This window comes from Macaca mulatta, chromosome 12, assembly GCF_049350105.2.
Source record: "Macaca mulatta isolate MMU2019108-1 chromosome 12, T2T-MMU8v2.0, whole genome shotgun sequence".
Lineage (NCBI taxonomy): Eukaryota > Metazoa > Chordata > Mammalia > Primates > Cercopithecidae > Macaca > Macaca mulatta.
The window spans coordinates 7,802,005-7,825,769 of record NC_133417.1 but is presented as its reverse complement, the minus strand read 5'-3'; the positions used below and the strand labels follow the sequence as shown (position 1 = coordinate 7,825,769).

At 37.2% G+C, this 23,765-nt stretch overlaps 1 pseudogene; it reads left to right on the top strand.

Moving 5' to 3' along the window:
* The first annotated feature begins 2,562 nt into the window (after positions 1-2,562).
* LOC144333587 (peptidyl-prolyl cis-trans isomerase A pseudogene) lies at positions 2,563-3,141 on the top strand (annotated as a pseudogene).
* Positions 3,142-23,765: the final 20,624 nt, after the last annotated feature.

Here is a 23,765-nt window from a genome sequence, read left to right as displayed (position 1 = left end):
AGGGATATTATAATGAAATACTGAATACAAATTCTGGAATTGGAAAGTACAATAACTGAAATAAGATAATCATTAGAGGACCTCAACAACAGATTGAGCTGGAGAAGAAAGAATTGGTGAACTTGAAGATAGATCAAATGAGATTATACAATCTAAGGAAGAGAAAGAGAAAGAATGAAGAAGGGACAGAGTGTCAGAGACCTGTGGAACATCATCCACCAGGTGTGATACACATAATCAGAATCCCAGCAGGGGGGTGGATAGATAGGAGTGCAGAAAAAATATTTCAAGGAATAGTGGCCAGAATCTTTCTAATATAATGACAAATATTAATGGACGTGTCTAAAAAGCTCAATAACTCCAAGTAACATAAATTCAAGGAGATCCATATCCTAACACATCAAACCATCAAGAGAATCTTGAAAGAGAAAAAAGAGATCTCCTCATGGGCAAGGCTTCCTCAGTAAGATTAACAGCTGTCTCATCATCAAAAGACATGGCAGCTACAGGGAAGCAGGATGCCTTATTCAAAGTTCTGGGGAAATGAGACTATAAATCAATAATTCTCCATTGAGAAAATATATTTTCCAAAACAACAGGAAAAAATTAAGACATCTGCAGATAAACAAAAACACAATTTGTCACTAGCCCTACAAAGAAATACTAAAGGGAGTAATTCAGGCTACTTTGAAAGGATACTATAAAGTCACTCAAATGTCCACAAAGGACACAAGAGCACCAGCAAAATACCTACATTTTATGTGTAAATATAAAGAACAGCATAAATGTATTTTTCAGCTTTATTGAGGTATGATTTAAAACCAAAAATTGTGTACATTCAAGGTGTACAGTGTGATGTTTTGATAGATGTATACATTGTGAATTGCTTATCACAATCAAGCTAATAAGCACATCCACCACCTCACAGAGTTGTCTCTTCTGAGTGTGTAGTGAGAATCTACTCTCAGCAAATTTCAAGTAGACAATACATTATTATTAACTATAGTCACCCAGTTGTACATTATGCCTCCAGAACTTATTCATCTTATAACTACAAGTTTATGCCCTTTGACCAACATCTCCCCATTTCTACCACCCCCAGGCCCTGACAACACCATTCTATTCTATTACCATGAGTTCGACTTTTTCACGTAGAAGGGAGATCATGAAGTATCTGTCTTTCTGTGTCTGCTTTGTTTTAGTTAGCATAATATCCTCCATGTTTATCTGTGTTGTCACAAATGGCAGAATTTCTTTCCTTATTAAGGCTGAATAGAATGTATATTCCATACACATCACATGTGCTTTATCAATTCATCCATCAACTGATGCTTAGGCTGTTTCCCTATCTGGACTATTGTGAATAGTGCTTCAATGAACTGGGGAGTGCAGACATCTCTTTGAGATCCTGATTTTATTTTGTTTGGATAAACACCCAAAAGTGAGATTCAAAATGCAGAAAATCCTCAACAAAATACTAGCAAACCAAGTTCAACAACACATTAAAAGGATCATACATCATGATCAGGTAGGATTTATCATTGGGATGCAAGGATAGTTTACCATAAGCAAATGAATAAATGTGATATATCAAATTAAAAGAATGTTAAAAAAAAAAACTCTGTCTCAAAAAAAATTATATGATCATCTAAGATACAGAAAAATTTTTTGATGAAATTCAACATCCTTCCTGGATTAAAAAAAAAAAGCATTCAAAAAATTAGGTACAGAAAGAATATACTTCAACACAATAAAGGTCATATATCACAAGCCACATCTAACATCCTACTCTACAGTGAAAATCCAGCAGCTTTTCTTCTAAGGCCAGGAACAAGACAAAGATGTTAACTCTTGCCACTTCCATTCAACATATACTGGAAGTTCTAGCCAGAGCAATTGGACAAGAGAAAGAAATAAAAGTCATGCATGTCAGAAGGAAAGAAGTAAATGTATTTTTCTGTAATTCTTCTCCTGTTTGATATAAAAGACAGCAGTGTGAAGCAGTTATTAGAATGCTGTGTTGATTAATTTAGACTGCATAAAGATGTAATTGTAGAACAATAATAGCACTAAGTAGTAGAGAAGAAATGGAATCATTCAGGAGCAAAGTGTCCATATACGAGTGAATTAAGTTAGTATTAATTCAGGTTAGTTTGCTATAAATTAAGATGTTAATTGTAATATCCAGGGTGACCATTAAGACTAACTCAAAACTCATAATAAAGGAAACAAAAAGGAAATTGAAATGCTACACTAGAAAATTTTTACTTAAGACAAAAGAAGTCAGTAAGGCAGCAATGGAAAAACAAAGAAATAAGACACATAAAAAACACATAGCAAAATGACAAAAGTAAATTTTACCTTATCAGTAATGACATCAAATGCAAATTAATGAAACACCCTAATTAAAAAACAGTTTTACACAATGCATAAAAAATGAAAGCAATGTCTATGCATATTTTTTCTACAAGAGACACACTTTAGATTAACAGAAATAAACAGATTGAAAGTAAAAGCATGAGACGTAACGTAACATGCCAACAATAAGCAAAGAAAGTTGAAATGTCTATAATAACAACAGGCAAGATAGACTTCAACAAAAATGTTACTAAAGACTTTTTAGATGCCGCCGCTGCCAGTAGCCCTGTACTATCAGCCATGGTCAACCCTTCGACATTGCTGTTGACAGCAAGCCCTCGGGCCATGTCTCCTTCGAGCTGTTTGCAGACAAACGTCCAAAGACAGCAGAAAATTTTCGTGCTGTGAGCACTGGAGAGAAAGGATTTGGTTATAAGGGTTCCTGCTTTCACAGAATAATCCCAGGGTTTGTGTCAGAGTGGAGACTTCACGTGCCATAATGGCACTGGTGGCAAGTCCGTCTATGGGGAGAAATTTGATAAGAACCTCATTCTAAAGCACACAGGTCCTGGCATCTTGTCCATGGCAAATGCTGGACCCAACACAAATGGTTCCCATTTTTCCAACTGTACTGCCAAGAGTGAGTGGTTGGATGGCAAACATGTGGTCTTCGGCACGATGAAAGAAGGTATGAAGATTGTGGAGGCTATGGAGTGCTTTGGGTCCAGGAATGGCAAGACCAGCAAGGAGATCACCATTGCTGACTGTGGACAACTTGAATAAGTTTGACTTGTGTTTTATCTTCACCACAGATCATTCCTTCAGGAGCTCAGGAGAGCACTCCTCCACCCCATTTGCTCGCAGTATCCTAGAATCTTTGTGCTCTCACTGTAGTTCCCTTCGGGTTCCATGTTTTCCTTGTTCCCTCCCATGCCTAGCTGGATTGCAGAGTTAAGTTTATGATTATGAAATAAAAACTAAATAACAATTGTCAAAAAAAAATCAGTCAAGATTGATTGACTGAAGATCTAACAATTACAAATATATGTGCACTTAACAAATAGTACAATCCCAAAATACAAGAGAGAAAAACCTGACAGAATTGAAGAACGGCATGGACAATTTAACAACAGATGGAGACTCCAGTAATCCACTTTCAATAATAGCTATAATAACTAAACATAAGATCAGCAAAGAAAGACAACACCATAGAGGACCTGAACAACATTAAAAAACAAATGGAGCTGGCAAACATTGATAGAACATTCCATCCAATAGCAGCAAGATATATATTGTCTTCAAGAACATATGAGATATTCTCCAGCATAAACCATATGCTAGTCTACATAAAAGCCTCAATAAATTTAAAAGAACTGTAATTATACAAATATGTTTTCCTGCCACAAGGAATTAATCAGAAATCAATAACAGGAGAATATTTGGTAAATTCACAAACATGTGGCAAGTATAACATACTCTTAAATAACCAACAAATTGAACAATAAATCAGAAGTAAAATTGGACAATACTTCGAAATGGATGGCCAATGAAAGAAAAATTTACCAAAACTTATAAAATGCAGCTAAGAGAGAATTTTATAACTGTAAATGCATATTAAAAAAGTAAGAGTCAAATACATAGAAACAGAGTAGAATGGTGGTTATGGGAGCACAAGAAAATGGAAAGATGTAAATCAAAGTGTATAAAGCTGTGTTTCTCCAGGATGAATAAGCCTAGAAATCTGATGTACAACATGAGAACTGTAGTCAATAATATTGTACTGCAAATGGAAATTTGCTAAGAAAGTACATTTTAGGTGCTCTTACTACACGCCCACATAGACCAAAAAGAGGTAACCTTGTGTTTGTGATGGATATGTTCATTTGCTTGTTTGTAGCAATCATTTTTACTATATTATGTCAAAACCTCATGTTGTATGCCTTAAATGTACATAATAAGAAATTTTAAAGTAAGAAAGAGGTAAAATCAACAGGTTAACTTTCAACCTTAGGAAACCATAAAAAGAAGAACAAACTAAACCCAAAGCAAGCATAGGAGGGAAATAATAAATATGTGATTGGGTTTAAATGAAACAGAGAGCATAAAAACAGTAGAGAAAATCGACACTATCAACAACTGCACCTTTGAAAAGATCAAAGTTAACCATTCTTTAGCAAGACTGATCAAGAATAAAGAAGACAGACTCAAAATAATAACATTAAGAATAAAAGAGAGGACATCCTTACCAACTTTACAGACATTTCTTTAAAAAGCAAAAACAGAGATTAGGCTAAGTGGCAGGTACCTGTAGACCCAGCTACACAGGAGGCTGAGGTACAAAGATCACTTAAGCCCAGGACATCAAAGCCAGCCTGGGAAACACAGCAAAAACTCTGTCTCTAAAATATTTTAGTTAAATAAATAAAATTTTAGAGAAACAGAGATTATAAGGAAGTAGTAGTATGAAGAAGTCTCTGGCAAAAAAAAAAAAGGGTAGCCTATAAAATGAACAAATTCTTAGAAAGAGTTAACTTACAAAACTGACTCAAGAACCTTATAAAACTGACTCAAGAAAAAAAGAGAAAATGAAATAAATTTATAACAGATACAGAATAAGTAATTTAAAATACCCCACAAAGAAAAGATCATGTCTAGATGGCTTCACTGGTGAATTTCACCACTCAAAGATGAATTAATCCCCATCTTTCACAAACTCTTTCCAAAATAAGAGGGCTCGTTCCATCTCATTATATGAGACCAGTATTACTCTAATATGAAAACAAAACAAAGACATCATAAGAAATGGAAGCTACAGACCAATGTCTCATGAATATAAATGCAAAGAACCTCAACAAAATAGTAGCAAAATGAATCCAGAAATATATAAAAAGATGATAATGAAATGCAGTTTCTTCAGAAATGCGAGTTTGGTATAACATCTGAAAAGTCAATTTAAGAAATAATAAGAATAGAATAAGGACATAAACCATATATTCATCCCAATAGATACATAAAAATGATTTAACACAATCTCGTTGAGATTCAAAAGATGCAATAGTAAGAACTGAAAGTAACTTCCTCATCTTGAAAAAGAGACTCTATGAAAAACCTAAATCTAAAAATGGGAACAAGTCGTAGATGTCCCCTCTCGCCATGTCCACCTCACAATGTACTGGAGGGCTAACCAGGGCAATTGGGAAAGAAAATCATAGGAATAAAATGCATCAAGATAGAATGGAAGAAGCAAATCTATCTCTACTTATAGATTACATGATCTTGTACATAGAAAACCCTACAGAATACACACACACACACACACACACACACACACACACACACTTTAGGATACAAAAGTGCTACAATTTAATGTAATACATGCTCAATGCATAGTACAGAATATAAATAGTAAAAGCCACTAGAATAAGAATAAGTGTGGCAGCAAATTATTGGGTGAGGTACCTATACTTTAAAGCATCCAAATCAGCTTGGTGCTAGGATTGTTTGCTGTGTTTGTTTTGTGTTGCTTACAGTGATGAGTAGAAGCCCTTGGGAATTTAGGACACAGTAGGACTTGAGTAAAGGGTGCTGGTGGGCATGGGGTGTGTGAGGAACAGAGCACAGGGAGAGGGTGTGGAGAGGCATGGGTCTGAATGGAACAGCAGAGCCCAATGAAAAGTGTCTTTGTATCTAAAATCCCAACCTTGAATGCACTGAGACAGGAAGATGGACAGCCCCAGGGAACAGGTAATGTAGGTTGTGTCCACCTGCAGGATGGAAAGTCTCTTACTATTAAGATGGAACTCTGAATATATTGGAAAGCTGGGGACCCTGGCTATTGCTCTGAATATATTGGAAAGCTGGGGACCCTGGCTGTTGCTCTGAATATATTGGAAAGCTGGGGACCCTGGCTGTTGCTCTGAATATATTGGAAAGCTGGGGACCCTGGCTGTTGCTGCAGCCATCTGAAAACAAAGGGGAAGAATCCAGACTGAGAAGAGCCAAGAGAGGTCCCTTGATGAAATTGTACATGAATTCCAACCGACCATGCCACTTCCTGTGCTGTGAACCAATGAAATCCCTTATTGCTCAATCCAATATGAATCATGTTTCTCTTCCTTAGAGCCCAAAGCACCCTATTTAATCGATTTTTAACAAGAAAAATAATTATACAGTATTTCTTCACAATTGATATAGATAATTTTTTCTGATAATGACTGCTCCATTTGGTACATCTGCTTGTCATTCATGATTTTAGCAAGATCATAGATCAAATAATCCTTTTCCAAGTGTGATTTACAAGGTAACAAGGAGGCTCTTTTTTAATTATCCTCAGACTCAGGGATGGATGTTAGCACAGAGGCTGAATCACATATTTTTCTAAAGTAGATTTATAAGAAGGAGACCTACGAGGGATCAGGATGCCTATATTACCGTCCTTGGGGATTAATGGGTCACACAGGAAAAGGAGATTCCTAGGGTCAAACAGGGAATTAGGCAGATAAAGGACAGAAAGAGGGAAAACTGAGAGAGAACTGAGAAACAGAGAGGGGAAGCAGGGCCAGAGGTTAGGACAGAGATGTGAAAATTGGATTTAAGGGAGAAATGCCTATGCCTACACACTCTGTGCCCTAACATCCATAGCCTACTGATCTTTACCAACACTTCTAACGTGAGTTCCTGTTATCGTCATAAACGGTTGAGTGAAAAAAGCTTTGTAGGACATTGGTAGAGTCAGGAAACATGATGAATTTTCCATTTAATGGATTGATCTGTGGTAAGTTAACCTAGACTAGCCTACCTCCTACCTCCAGCTGCACTGCAGGGAAGCCCATACTTGTGGTCCTTGTCCCCAGAGTTCTGGGAAAACATCTGGTGCCTAAATATCCTGGCCCAGGTCCTCTGGAAGCCTTGTGTCAGCTACCCACATCCCAGAAAACTGAGCCACACAAGCTATTTGTTACGTGTTAGGACAGATGCTCATGTAAGAATGACAGCTCATCTCAAAAAAATGACACCCATGTCATTGAGTCTAATCGCTTGGGGACACTTGAGGTGGGGGAGGAGCATAATGGAGGACAGACAACATATCTACTCCTTTCACATCCTCTCGTGGTTTGAGAATGACTCCGGGATAAACTGTTGACTACCACAGATAAGCCCATGTCCTAAAATTTGTGGTTTGTGGTGAGATGTTGCCATGGGCTGCATCTGTCTCAGCCTCCACATAACAGAAGCCAAAGGCTTTGTCTCATAAGTTGTTTTTAAATGAACAATTAGGAAAAATAAAAACAGTAGCAAGAACAGCAACAGCAGTGCACCCTCTGCCATTGGAGGCAATGTCAAATTTAATCTTTTTTTTTTTTTTTTCCTGAGATGGAGTCTCACTGTGTTGCCCAAACTGGAGTGCAGTGGCGCAATCTCGATTCACTGCAACCTCCACCTCCCAGGTTCAAGCTATTCTCCTGCCTCAGCCTCCCAATTAGCTAGGATTACAGGTCCACATCACCATGCCAGGCTACTTTTTGTATTTTTAGTAGAGACAGGGTTTCACCATGTTGGTCAGGCTGGTCTCAAGCTCCTGACCTCGTGATCTGCCCGCCTCAGCCTCCAAAAGTGCTGGGATTAAGTTAATCATTTCTTAATGAGTGATTGGGTTTCTAGTTAATGTAAAACTTAATAGGCAACATTTTCTCCTTGAGTCAATAGGCACCATGATAAAAAGACACAAAGTGTGCTAATGCATGCTTCTTACAGCACATGTCAGGCCTGAAAATACATCTCAGCTTATCACAGACAACAGGAAAGAATGATGGTATATTCCTGAACAGGGACCTATTTACGTGTCTATATAAAAGGCACATTATCTGTTTCAAGTAGCTTTCACTGAGATTGAAATCACTGCCTTTATGAATAAATAATAGTCTCCCATTTCACAATCCAAGGCCTAATCTAAACCCTCCCTTTCTTTGGGCGAACTGTGTAATAATGTGAATTGGTTCATTGGTACTGAACACAAAGTGGGAGCCAGCCAGCTAGGTTTAAACAGAGGTCTGCCAACCAGTCTGTTGGTGAATTTGGACAAAGGAGCTCAACCACCTCCTTTCTGCAAGGCTCAGTGAGTACAGGGCAGGCACTGAGCACCACACAATGTGTGCATGTTCGATGCCCAATAAGTGACGTCTGTGACAAAGATCATACAATGTGAGACACTCCACCACAGCAGCAAGCATGGAATGAGCTTATTTCATCCCAAATCAACAGAGTCCATAAAGCCCTTTTCCTCTTCTGTGCTCAGTTTTTACTATACACATAAAAATGTGGTCTTAATTTAGAAATTTGTATCTCATTAATTTTCTTGCAGGAATGGCCAAATTTGACCTCTATTAATAGAAGGCATCGGCATCTACGTTTCAAATCCCAAGTCAATTTTTTTCAAGGTTGTGCAAAAAGTAATTTAATAATTATCCACCAATCTACGCGCACAAAGTCTGCCTGTGGTGGATATTTAATTTCATTTTCCTCTTTCCATCTGTTGGGGGCAGGAAAGGAGCTCATGTGATATGTCTCCTTGAAGCCTTGTGTTGGTCAGGACCCATCAGGAAGCAGGTGACTCATCTATCTGGGTTATTTGTGGAAAGGTTAATAAAGGGAATCTTTGCAAAAAGTGTGGTGAAGGTACAGATAAAGCACAAGGAATGGTCAGGTATTCTCGGGGCAGTAGCAACAGCCAGGAGAGCCTGGCAGAGCAAAGGAAGAAAACAGTTTCCTAACTCCAAAGAGGGCGGCCATATGGAGAGGGCTGCTTGTACAGACGGAAAGGAGTTTGAATTCCCAAACTTCCTTCACTTCTCATCCTCTGATCTCCTAGTGCTTCCACTGACTGAACCCAACGGAAGTTGGGTTCCTCTGGAAGTCAGAGGGAAGGGAACCCGTTCCAAACAAGGCACAGAGAAAGGCAGATGTATTAGAACTTTTTGCTGCATAATAAATAAACACAATGTTAGCAACTTAGGGAAAAGTTTGTTAAGTCACAAAACATTTGTCATGTCACAGTTTCTGTAACTCACAAGCCTGGGTACAGATTAGCTGCGTCCTCTCCTTTGGGGTCTCATCATGCTGCAATCCAGGGCTGGCCTCTCATCAAAGTCTCAACTGGGGAAATATTCACTACCTTGAGGTTGTTGGCTGAGTTATATTCCAGCAGTTGTAGGACCGAGGTCCTGTTTTCTTGCTGGATGTCAGTCAGTGTCCACTCTCAGCTCCTAGAGTTCCCTGCCATGTGGCCTCCCTGGGCCCTCTCACTATGTGGCTGCTTGCTTCTCCAAAGCCAGCAAAGGGGAGCCTCCAGCTCCAGTTTGCCATTTTCTCTTGGTTACAGGCAAGTCACAGGTGACACCTATCAATAATACACAGGCATGGACACCAGCAGGAATTATTGGGGATACTCTAGGGTCTGCCCTTCTAGGGGAGAAGATTAGAGAGAGGAGGGGAGGGGATCCTGTGGGACAGACACACAATGCTCAGCATCCTGAGGTCTGGCTCCTTCTTAGTCCTTACCTGATTCTTCCAGATGGCAAGTCACACACATAGATGAGCTCAACTCCGTGGGGCTCTACAACTCATCCAGTCTCACCTGCTCACTTTGGAACTGAGAAAGCTGAGGGGTAGAAGATCTCCAACTTCTCTAGGATCTGAGAGTCAGAACCCATTTCCCATGTTCTTCCCACCTGGCCATGGTTCACAGTGATTCCTTGTTAGAACTCAAATTAAAATGCAGGGACATAAGCTGTCAATGCGTGGATGTTCCTTATAGTTCATCTAATGATCAAGAACTTAGGTGGGAGGGGCACTTTTCACTTAAAAGTAGGTGCCTCTTCTGTTTGGAAAGCATGATTCCAGAGGGTAAGAGTTCTGCCTACCATCGTGTCTTCCTGTTCCTGGTAATGCGTTGTCAGATCTCACCAGTTCAACTTCCAGATGGTAGCCAATGCATTGTTCCCCAGAACAAGCAGATGAGATAATTCTTCCCTCCCCTCAGGCCAGCCAAGGAAGTTTTCTCTTTAGTCTGTGTGTTTACAGTTCTCTCCATCTTCCAGCTGTATAACCACAAGCTGCCTTGCCAATGTCTTTCAGTATTTATTGGGGAACCTTGGCTATAAAAGGTTTCAGGATTATAAGTTTTCACAAACCCTATAATACCTGACTGTTTTCTCAAAATAGTTTTCTTTGAGGGGAGGGGAGATATTTGCAGGTGGGGAGGAGACCCTCTGCATTCCTTATACTCTTACATGTCCCTAAGATTTCACTGAGTCCTCCCTGACTCTGTTTCCTGGAGGCAGGGATGCACAGAGATGAGGAAACAGCCATAGATGATGATTTCTGTGTGGGCTCCTGGGAATAAAAATGGCCTCAGGCTATATAGAAATGAATCACCAAACCTGGCAGCTCCTTCCTCATTGCTATTCCAATATCCCTTCCAGACAGGTTTTCAAATAAAGTACGGGGAGCGAAAAAGACACCAAATAAAGTACACAGAGAGAAAAAGACATACACCCCATGCATATGCTCCCACGGAGAACATGTGATCGCTTAGAAAAGACGTTAGACAGGTGAGGGGTTTGTGAGCAACTTGTCATTAATTTTGGTTTCTAAATTTGCTTCATAGCTCATCCTGCTTCATAGTCCCTTCTAATGAAGATTTTTAAGCTTTTGGCACATATGGAACGAAGCAAAAAATATCCTATCATATTCCACAAAGAATAAAATTCTTCACACTCTAGAATTTCCAGTAATCATAAACTTTCTCTAAGCAGGTATTCTTAACTTCTCATCTCACAATCACTCAATATTTGTCCCCATCTCTAGAAACAGAAACAGGAAACTCATTGCCTTGAAAAGCTATCATTAAATTGGCAGGCAATGGACTATTTACTAATTAATAAATAAATATTTATTTCATACCTACTATTTTCTAGACACTTTCAAGGCTCTGGAAGTAGAAAGACAAAAAAGATTTAGTTTCCTGTCTTCCTGTCTGTGATTGATTTTATGTGTTAACTTGCCTACGTTATGGTGCTCAATTGTTTGGTCAAACACCAGTTTAGATATTGCTGTGAAGATACTTTTATATATGATTAATATTTTAATCACTAGACTTTGAGTAAAATTGAGTAAAGCAAATTATCCTCCATTATGTGGGTAAGTCTCACCCAATTAGTTGAAGGCTTTCAGCACAAAGACTGAGGTTTAGTGAAGGAGAGGGAACTCTCCTGAAGACTGGAATGTAGAAACTCTGCCTAAATTCCAGCCTGCTGCCCTGTGGAATTCAGACTAAAGACTGGAGCATCAACTCTTACCTAAGTCTTTAAAGGAACCAAAGGAACATTGTTTTTTTGTTGTTTTATTTTATTTTCAGTTGACAAATAATGATTGTTTATATTTATAAAGTGATATTTTGATAACATGTATATGGTAGAATGATCAAATCAAAGCAATTAGCATGTCCATCACCTCAAATATTTATCATTTCTTGTGGTGAGAACATTTAAAATCCTCTCTTTTCACTATTTTGAAATGCGCAATATATTATTATTAACTATAGTCACCGTACTGTGCAATCAAACACTAGAACTATTCCTCCTATCTGACTGTAACTTTGTATCTGTTAACCAACATCTTTCCTTTCCCCATCCATCCTTCCCCACGCTGTCCCCCCAACACACTCAGCCTCTGCCAATCACCATTCTACTCTCTACTTCTGAGTTCATATCTTTTAGATTCTCCATGCAAATGAAATCACATGGTGTTTGTCTCTCTGTGCCTGGCTTATTATGCTTAACATAATGACCTCATTTTGTATGCTCATTTGCAGGATCCTCATTTGCAGGAAACAAGATGTTGTTGCAAATGACAGAATTTCTGGCTTTTTAAAACTGGATGATATATTCCATTGTGTATCTCTACCATATTTTTCAAAATTTATTCATCCACTGATTTTTTAATCCATTCATCCACTTTAATCCAGTTAGGTTGTTTCCATATCTTGGCTATTGTAAATAATGCTGAAATGAACATATGAGTGTAGACATCCTGAAAATGCCACCAAAAACTGTTAGAACTCATAAATTTAGTAAAGTTGCAGGATACAAAATCAATACACAAAAATCTGCAGTGTTTCTATACACTAACAACAAACTGTCTCAAAAAGAAATTAAGAAAAAAAATCCCATTTACAATAAAATCAAAAAATACTTAGAAGTAAATTTAATCAGGAAATTGAAATATCTGCATACTGAAAGCTATGAAACATTGATGAAAGAAATTAAAGATGACACAAGTAAATGGAAATATATATCATGTTCATGGATTGGAAGAATTAATATTGTTAAAATATCCATACTATCCAAAGCAATCTATAAATTCAATGTAATCTCTAACAAAATTCCCATGTCATTTTTCACAGAAACAGAAAAAATAATCCTGAAATATATATGTAACTGTGAAGATTGTAAATAGCCAAACAATCTTAACCAAAAAGAGTAAAGTTATATGCATCACACTATTGAATTTCAAAATATATTACAAAACTACAGTAATCAAAACAGTCTGTTACTGGCTGAAACTGAAGATCCACATACAGAAGAAAGAAAATAGATCCTTATCTCAGCTCTTATACAAGAATTAATTCAAAATTAATTAAAGACTTAAACATGAGACCTAAAGCTAAAGTAAAGTAAACCTGGGAAAAGCTCCATGACATTGGTCTGGACAGAGAGATTTCTTCGATACAATCCTAAAAGCACAAGCAATAAAAGGAAAAATAAACAAATGGGATTACATGAAACCAAAAAGCTTCTGCATAGTAAAGAAAACAATCAGTAGAGTGAAGAAACAACCCATGGATTGAGGGAAAAAGTATTTTCAAAACATACTTTGGCTAAGGGCTAATATCCAAAATATACGAGGAACTCACTACTCAATAACAACAACAACCTAAATCTATTTAAAAATTGGAGGAGAGAAAGAATCTCAAAGATGAGTTTTCTGAGTTGATTCTGGAGTTTCTGGAGTTAGTCCTCTGATTTGATTAGATATAAAGGTGCTCATGATTCTGTTTTCAGTAGTAAGGAGAACACTAACAGTACATAGTGTGATGTGGCAACAGAAATACACAAAATATCACCACTAGACACTCCTAATTGAATACTTGTAAGAGGCAAAATTCCAGGTGACTATATTTGATACCTTAGGACATTTTTTTTTTTGTCAAACTGACAAGTATAATGAGATTGACTGATAGCTTCTAATTGCACTGAACAAAGTGGGAAAAGACAAGGATGAGCTCAGAGATTCTAATTTCCAGATCTAGCACTGTATAAATGACCTGGAGGTTTCTATGTCTTCCCTGAAAGAGACCCTATTTCCTGAAGCCGCAGAGCTGAGATTGCTGAAAACCACACCTAGTATCTCATCTGGTGAGTGGCTGAATTATAATGCAAATTTATCAACTTCTCAAGGTAGGTGCTATTAAAATGACAGTATTAACTGCAAATAAATGGGACCCTGAGAGCTGAAATAAGACATACTGCTGATGATGGTATTATACATTAGTACAGTCATTTTGAATTCTTAACATTAGGTCCCTAAATTCTGACAAGCCTTTTTTGCCAGTAGAAGCAGTCACTCAACCCCTGTCTGAGGAGACAAACCCTACATTGCCTGAGAAACCTGTTATGGCTCCCCTGAGATAGGTGCCTTACAAGATAATTCTGAGTCTCCCAGGACCCCTCTTCTTGCATTCATCTTTGGTTCCAGACTTTAGTCCAGTCCTAAAAGACTAGATTTTAGGACTAGACTCAAGTCCTAAAAGAGAGGTGCAGAGTGTGCCCACGAGAAGGTGTACTACACTTCAAAAGAACTACTTGATTTTTCCAATTTATGCCAACAGTAACAGGGAATATATATAGAAATGAATGCAGAGATGTGGGAAAACGGTAGAAATTAACTTGGATCAGGCCAAATTTACAAACATGTTCCCACTAAGCAGAGATTTTGAACTTCATTTTGTAGCTCTAACCATTTGTTTCGTTGGTTGACCAAAACATGGACCAAAAGCTGGCTTGCATTAAATAAAGCAAAAAAGGCAGACTTGCCCTGGTGTACTGTAGAAGAAAGAATTTAAAGGCTTAAGAGATTGAAATGTTAGGGCGGATTTATTATTTAAGACCTGCTCACCCATGCTGAGAGGGTCCAGAGGACATACTTTTCACCCAGATTGTGAAATAAATTTATAAGGGGAACTCTAGCATCTTCAAAGAGCTCTGTGGATTTTCTTGCCTGTAGGGTAGAAATTACAGTGGAAACTAGTGCCATAGAATTGGGAAACCCAGATGCAATGAAATTAATTGGATCCCAGGGTAGCAGGGGTCAAGTGGTGGCACTTAATAACCAAAGGCAAGGTGGGTGTGGTTGCCATAATGGACAGCAAAATCACAGCAATCATCAGAATAGTCGGACTCTCAGAGACCTATGGCATTTGCTAAATGATCATGGTGTTCTTAGAAGTGAAAAGATGAGCAGACTATTACATTCTTATGTGATTCGTACAAGCAAGAGAGTTCTAGGTCAAGTGAACTAAAATCTAACTTGAATCACAAAAACACAGAGTCATGACCCCTTTATCAATTCCCAGAATTGTGCCAGTTTACCGACCCAGGACCCCTTTAATGAACGGGAGGCTGGGTCTCTTGAGGAAGGACTCTGCTACACTTCCAGAAATGTATACTGTTAATATTTCCCCAGTCTTTTGCAAATAGATTACAGCCTTTTACCAAGGTCATCGTCACTGGGGAAAAAGAAATAACCATAGTTTAGGGAAGAATAGTGGACACTGGCTCCCAACTGATGCTGATTTCAAGAGAGCAAAAACATTACTGTGGTCCACCAGTTAGAGTAGGGACTTGTGGAGGTCAGGTGATTAATGAAGTTTTAGCTCAGGTTCATCTCACAGTGGGCCTTGTGGGCCTTTGAGCCCATCCTGTGGTTATTTCCTGAATTTCAGAACGTGTGATTAGAATAGACATGTTCAGCAACTAGCAGTCCCCATTTCGACTCCATGACCTATGCAGTGAGGTCTCTTATGGTAAGTAAGGCCAAGCAGAAGCCATTAGAACTGCCTCCACCTAGGAAAACAGTAATGAAACAGCAATACTGCATTCCTGATGGGATTTCAGAGATTAGTGCCACCGTCAAGGACTTGAAGGATGCAGAGGTGGCACATTCAACTCACTCATCTGGCCTGTGTAGAAGAAAAATGGATCTTGGAAAATTAAAGTACATTACTGTAAACTTAACCAAGTAATAACCCCAATTGAAACCACTTTACCAGATGTGGTTTCATTGCTTGTGCAAATTAACACATCCTCTGGCACCTGGCATGCAGTTATTGATCTTGTCAATGCTTTTTTCTACCCCTGTTAATAAAAACCACCAGAAGCAGTTTGCTTTCAACAGGCAAGTCCAGTAATACACATTCACTATACTACCTCAGTGGTATATCAACCCTCCAGCCCTATGTCAGTATCTAGTTTGTGGGAATGTTGATCACCTCTTTGTTCCACAAGTTATCAAACTGGTCTATTACATGGATGACATTCTGCTGATTGGACCTAGTGAGAAAGAAGTAGCAACTACTCTACACTAAGACATGAAGACATGAACATAGAGAGTAAAACACGGCAACATAACAATGAAGTCAAGACTGCTATCTGGCCACTTCATACTCCTCATGTGTCTGAATCAACAGGCAATATATGGAGTTACTATACTGGCTGGATGATTGGCACTGGTTACACAGTGGATGTTGGACTGATTCTCCACAATGGAGATAAGGAATAATATGTCTAGAATACAGCAGATACCTTAGGTTGTCTGTTAGTACTACCATGCCCTGTGTTTAACACTAATGAAAAACTACAACAACCCAATTCAGGTAGGACTACTAATAGCCAAATCCTTCTAGAATAAAAATCTGAGTCACCCCACCAGCTTAAGAACCACAGACAGCTGAGGCACTTGTAGAGGGAAAATGGAATATGTAATGATCAGTGGAAAAAGATAGCTATAAATACTAACTATGACTATGTGACCAGTTGCAGAAATAAAGACTATTTTTATGAGTATTTCTACCTCATTTTTTATGAATGTGTGTATATATAATCTTTTTCTTCTCTATCTTATCCCTTATCAGATTTCAGTATTGTTAATTTTACAATGTAGCATTTAAGTTACAGGATGTCAGGGAGAAAAGGGAACACTACCCAAAGACTTTGTAATAAACAGCCTTTCCCCAAAGAAAACTCCAGGCTCAGATAACATCAATGGTGAATTTTGTCAAATACTTTAAAAAGCAGCAATGTCAATCTGGCACAAGCTCTTTCATATAATAGAAGAGGAGGACAAAAAGGAGTAGCGAGTCCTACTTGCAAGAGGAGAATAAGGATAAGTTTCATGAGAGACGCAATGCTTGAGAAGTCCGAAAAGATGTGCATGTGTTTGTCAAGTACTGAGTTTACATTTCTTTCCTACAGCTTCTACATCCTTGTCCCATTTCTGTCCCTTTGACACATGCAGATCACATGTAGCTTAACTAGCACAGAATGGCCTTTGAAATACTCAAAAGAGTGCCTTTGTCACACAACTACCTCCTCTGATTTCCAGGTCCTCTCTATTTCTGGCACGTTCATCTTGAAAACTCGCACTTTGTCGATATCCCTCTGGAGGCAACATGGCAGAGTGGACAGAAACCCTCAGGCCCTGATAGCAGGAAGATGTGGGCTGAGATTCTCTGCTACTATTGTGACTTTCAGCAGGTCGTTCAATTTGCCAGTGACAATTTTCACATTTTCTAAATCAAAATGATAACACTACCCACCTCTAGAACTGTTGGAGAATGCATTTGAATTTATTCACTAGTTCCTAGGCTAAATACATGTTTATGTTCTTTTTCTCATTATATAAAATCCTGAAACTGAACGTAGCTCTCCTAAGAAAGAGGAGCCAAGAACCATCCTCCCTTTATCTAACATACAGTGAAAGTGTGGTTTTTAAAAGTAATATTCCTATTAAGGAAATCCCTATTTCACCAATTTTTAGCAATCACAGTACTCTACTGATTTATGTGAAGTTTATGGCTGATACAAATACTAAGAGCTTTTCTTTGCATGCCTGTGATGCCAACGCATGTTTCTACGCTGTACTAGAATCTCTGTTTTGTTTCGTTTCCTGATTTAGAAATATTAATTTAATATATGCATATGGAAATTATTTCCAATGTGCAACAGGGAATTCAGTGAAAATGAAGATGCCCTTCTACCACTGAATCAAGAGTTTCCCTGTTTCTTTCTCTAACATTGATCATCATTACTAACTTCTTGATATTCTACCAGCGACGGTATCTGTCTCTCCCAAAGCCTCCCCTAAATAAAAAACTCTACTATCTTTATAAAATCCAACTTACCATATTTATCTTTCATTGACTGGCTTTTGGTATTTTATCTAAAAGCTTATCACCATATCCAAGGTTATTTTATTTTCTTGTACGATCCCTTGGAGTTTTATAGTTTTGCATTTTACATTTAGGTCTGTGATTAACATTGAGTTCATTTTTGTGTAAAATGTAAGGTCTGTGGCTAAATTATTTTCTTTTTTTTCTTTTTTTTCTTTTTTGCACATGGGTGTGTCCTCCAATATTTCTAGCACTGTCTGTGCTGAAAGCTTGTCAATTCTCCATTGAATTGTCATTGTTGCTTTTTCAAAGGTCAATTGACTCTATCTGTGTGAGACTATTTCAGAACATCTATGTGTCTATTCTTTTGCCAGTGCTACACTGTCTTCATCGCCGTAGTTTTATAGGAAGCCTTGAAGTCAAATAGTGTGAGTCTTCCAGCTTCATTTTCCTTCTTTAGTGTTGTGTTGGCTATTCCAGATTTTTTGCCTATAGAATCAGTTTGTTGATATCTAAATTGGCTTGCTGATATTTTTATTGGAATTATATTAAATCTAGATCAAGTTGGAAAGGATTGATGTCTTAACAACATTGAGTGTTCCAGTTCATGAGTATGGAGTATCTCTCTGTTTAGATCTTGAATTTCTTTCATCAGAGTGTTGTAGTTATTCACATATAAATACTGTACATATTTTGTTAGATTTAAACTTAAATATTATATTGTGGGGTACTATTGTAAATGCTATTTTTTTAAATTTCAAAATCCCATTGTTTGTTGATGGTGTGGAGCAAAGCAATTTCCTTTTGCTTACTAACCTTGTATCCTGCAATCTTGTAATCAGTTATTAGTTCTAGGAGTTTTGTTGTCAATAACAATCATGTCATCTGTAAACAAAAATAGTTTTATTTTATTTTCCTAATTGGCATAGATTTATTTTGTTTTCTTGTATAATTGTACTAGCTTAATTGCACTAGCTAGGACATCCAGTACTATGTTGAATAGAAGTGGTGAGAGAGGGCATCTCAGCTTTGTTATCAGTCTTAGCGGAAAAGTACACAGTTTATAGGTAGATATTTTTTTTCTCCCAACACTAAATATTTATCCAACTCTGTTGTTTGCATGGTTTCTGATAAGAAGTCCAAAGCAATTCTTACCTTTTTTCCTTTATAAGTTAGGTGTTTTGTTTTATTTTGAACTGCTGTCTTCTTTCTAGATTTTCTCTGTGTATTTGGTTTGCTTCAAATTGGACATTATATGTGTACTTGTAGAATTTGTGGGTATTTATTCTGCTTGGTTTTTCTGAGATTTCTGATTCTGTGGCTTTAAGTCTGTCATTAGTTTTGGAAAGCTTTTGGCCATATTACTTCAAATTTTTATTCCACTTTATTCTGTCTTCCCTCCTCTTCTGGCATTTGCATAAGTTATTCCTGTTAAAACTTTCCCAAAGTTCTTATACATTCTATTATGCTTTTATTCTATTTCCTCATTGCATTTTCACTTAGGAAATATTTGCTGACATATCTTCAACCTCAGATCCTTTCCTTGGCTTTGTCCAGTCTGCTGCTGAGATTATCAAAGGCATTCTTCATTTACGTTACAGTGTTTTATTTTTAGCATTTTTCATTGATTCTTTTAGAGTTTCCATCTCTGTGCTTACATTATCCATCTGTTCTTGCATGTTGTCTACTTTTCCCATTAGAACTCTTAACATATTAATCAAAATTAATGTAAATTTCCCATCTGGTAATTCCAAAATCTGTGTCTTTTTTCAGTCTAGTTCTGATGCTTACTTTCTCTTTAGACTCTTTTTTTCTTGCCTTATAGCAGGTTTTAAAATTTTATTTGAAACCTGAACACAGGTAACAGGAACTGAGGTAGAGAGACCTTTAGCATAATATTTTATGTCAGCGTGGCTAGGAGTGGGATTTTCCTAATATTTCTTTATCTGCCAGCAACTTCAAGTTTCTCTAATGTCTTTGTTTCTGTATCTTCCTTTGCTTTTGGGCTTCCCTAAGAACACCTACTTAAATAGAAGTTGTGTCTTACAGTTCTGTCAATTGTAGCCCACTGTTATTACACTGGAACAAAGCTGTGGTAGGGTGTTTTTCCTTGGATAGCAAGTCTTTGTTATGAAGAACACTATAGGTGTATTTCAAAATGATTAATTTCCTACCCTTGTAAGAGTCACGAGGGAATTTTTCTTGGATATTCCCACATATTCATCAAATTTGCCATTTAAGTGTTCCTACTGGTTCATATTTCCTGCAGGTTCCACTCCAAGTAAGCAGATGTGCACTGTGACTCTTTGTATTTGCCTGTCTCTCCTGATTTCAGGGAGGTGGTTTGCTCTGTGACCTCAATCTTTGGTGATTGATTTTTAGTTTTTCAGCTTTTTTGTTGTCAAAAACAAATGAGAGGAATGACTCCCAATATATGTATATGCCAGAGCTGAAACTAGAAGTCCCAGTGAACTTTTCTAAGTTCATTTTAATTGAAATAATTGCAATTCACTTGCGGTTGTAAGAAATATGAGATAGCTTGTACAATTTTCCCAGTTTGCCTTAATGGTAACTGTGCAAAACTATAGAATAATTTCAAAACCTGGATTTTGACATTGATAAAATCCACCAATCTTTTTTAATTTTTCACAATTTTACTTGTACTCATTTTTCTGTGTGTGTGAATGTATGTGCTTGCATGTTTTAGTTCTATACATTTTTTTCTTCCATCAACTGTATCTTACTTATCTTTTACTGGACTTTATAATTTATTTTATTTTGTTAACTTTTAGTTCAGGGATACATATGCAGGTTTCTTATGTAGATAAATTGCATGTCATGGGGGTTTGGAGTACAGAGTATTTTGTCACCCAGGTAATAAGCATAGCACTCAATAAGTAGTTTTTCAGTCCTTTCCCTTCTCCTACCCTCCACCCTCAAGTTGGCCCTGGGATCTGTTGTTTCCTTCTTTGTGCCCACGTGTACTCAACGTTTTGCTCCCACTGATAAGTAACAACATACGATATTTGATTTTCTGTTTCTGTGATAGTTTGCTTAAGTTAATAGCCTCCAGCTCCATCCACGTGGCTGCAAAGGATGTGATCTCATTTCTTTTTATAAATGTGTAGTATTCCATCATGTATATGCACCATTTTCTTTATCCAGACTACTGTTGATGGGCATTTTCATTGATTTAATGTCTTTACTATTGTGACTGGTACTGCAATGAATATATGCATGCATGTGTCTTTATGGTAGAATAATTTATATTCCTTTGGGTATATACCCAATAATGGGATTGCTAGGTCAAATAGTAATTCTAAGTTCTTTGAAAAATCTCCAATCGTATCTCATGGTGATTTTGATTTGCATTTTTCTAATGATTAGTGATGTTGAGCATCTTCTCATATGCTTGTTGGCTGTATGTATGTCTTCTTTCAAAATGCATCGTTTTACGTTCTTTGCCCAACTTTTATTGGGGTTGTTTTTTGCTTGTTAATTTGTTTACATCCTTTATAGATTCCAGATTTTAGAACTTTGTCAGATACGAAGTTTGCAAATATTTCCCCCCATTCTGTAGGTTTTCTGTTTACTCTGTTGACCATTTCTTTTTCTGTACAGAAGCTCTTTAGTTTAATTAGGTCCAATTTGTTAATTTTTGGTTTTGTTGCAATTGATTGTGGTATCTTCATCATAAAATTTTTGCCAGGACCTATGTCTAGAATGGTACTTTCTGTTATCTTCTAGGATGTTTATAGTTTTAGGTTTTACATTTCTGTCTTTGATTCATCCTTTTTGGTTTTAATTGATATTTATTTGTTGTAGTGTTTCATCCCTCACCGCTGTCTCACCCTTTCCCTTGAGTTCCCAAAGCCCATTATATCATTCTTATGCCTTTGTGTCCTCATAGCTTAGCCCCCACTTATGAATGAGAACATGACAATGTTTGGTTTTCTATTTCTGAGTTACTTCACTTAGGATAATGGTCTCCAATGCCATCCAGGTTGCTGCAAATGCCATTATTTCATTCCTTTTATGGCTAAGTAGTATTCCATGGTATATATAGACCGCATTTTCTTTATCCACTCATTGATTGATGGGCATTTGTGCTGGTTCCATATATGTGCAATTGTGAATTGTGCAGCTACAAACGTGTGTACAAGTATCTTTTCCATAAAATGATTTCTTTTTCTTTGGATAGATACCCAGCAATCCAGTGGGATTGCTGGATCAAATGGTAGATATACTTTAAGTTCTTTAAGGAATCTCCACATAGTTTTCCATAGTGGTTGTACTAGTTTACATTCCCACCAAGAGTGTAAAAATGTTCCCTTTTCACCACACCCATGCCAATATCTATTATTTTTTTATTTTTTTATTATGGCCATTCTTATAGGAGTAAAGTCGTATCACGTTGTGGTTTTGATTTGCATTTCCCTGATAATTAGTGATGTTGAGCCTTTTTTCATAAGCTTGTTGGCCGTGTGTGTATCTTCTTTTCAGAATTGTCCTTAGCCCACTTTTTGACAGGATTGTTTAGTTTTATCTCATTGATTTGTTTGAGTTCCTTGTAGATATTAGTCCTTTGTCAAAAGTATAGATTGTGAAGATTTCCTTACACTCTGTAAGTTGTCTGTTTACTCTGCTGATTATTTTTTTTCTTGCCATGCAGAAGCTTTTTAGTTTAATTAAGTCTCAACTATTTATCCCTGCTTTTGTTTTGTTTGTTTTTGGGTTCTTAGTCATGAAGCTTTGTCTAAGCAAATGTCCAGAAGGGTTTTTTCCAATGTTATCTTCTAGAATTTTTATAGTTTCAGGTCTTCATTTTAAGTATTTGATCAATCTCGAGTTGATTTTTGTATAAGGTGAGAAATGAGGATCCAGTTTCATTCTCCTACATGTGGCTAGCCAATTATCCCAGCACCATTTGTTGAATAGGGTGTCTTTTCCCCACTTTATGTTTTTGTTTGTTTTATCTATGATCAGTCTATTGTATTTGGCTTTATTTCTGGGTTCTATGATCAGTTGATTGTATTTGGCTTTATTTCTGGATTCTCTACTCTAGTCCATTGGTCTGTGTGCCTGTTTGTTTGTTTATTTGTTTCTTGTGTGCCTGTTTTTATACCAGAACCATGTTGTTTTGGTAAGTATGGCTTCATAGTATAGTTTAAAGTCAGGTAATGTAATGCCTTCAGATTTGTTCTTTTTGCTTTGTCTTGCTTTGGCTATGTGGGGCTCCTTTTTGGTTCCATGTGAACTTTAGAATTGTTTTTTCTAGTCTTGTGAAGAATGATGTTGTATTTTGATGGGAATTTCATTGAATTTGTATGTTGCTTCTGGCAATATGATCATTTTTACAGTATTGATTCTATCCCTCCATGAACATCGGATATGTTTCCATTTGTTTGTGTTGTCTATGACTGCTTTCAGCAGTGTTTAGTAGTTTTCCTTGTAGAGGTCCTTTACTTGCTTGGTGAAGTATAATTTCAAATTATTATTTTTTTTGCAGCTATTGTAAAATGAATTGACTTCTTAATCTGATTCTCAGCTTGGTCGCTGTTGGGGTATAGCAGGGCTACTAATTTGTGTACATTAATTTTGTATCTTGAAACTTTGCTGAATCATTTACCAATTCTAGGAACTTTTTGAATGAGTCTTTAGGATTTTCTAGGTATACGATCATGTCATTAGCAAACAGAGACAGTTTGACTTCCTCTTTACTGATTTGGATGGCCTTTATTTCTTCTTCTTGTCTGATTGTTCTGGCTAGGACATTCAGTACTATGTTGAATAGAAGTGGTGAAAGTGGACATCCTTGTCTTGTCCCAGTTCTCAGAAATGATTTCACATTTTCCCCATTCAGTATAATGTTGACTGTGGGTTTGTCACAGATGGCTTTTAG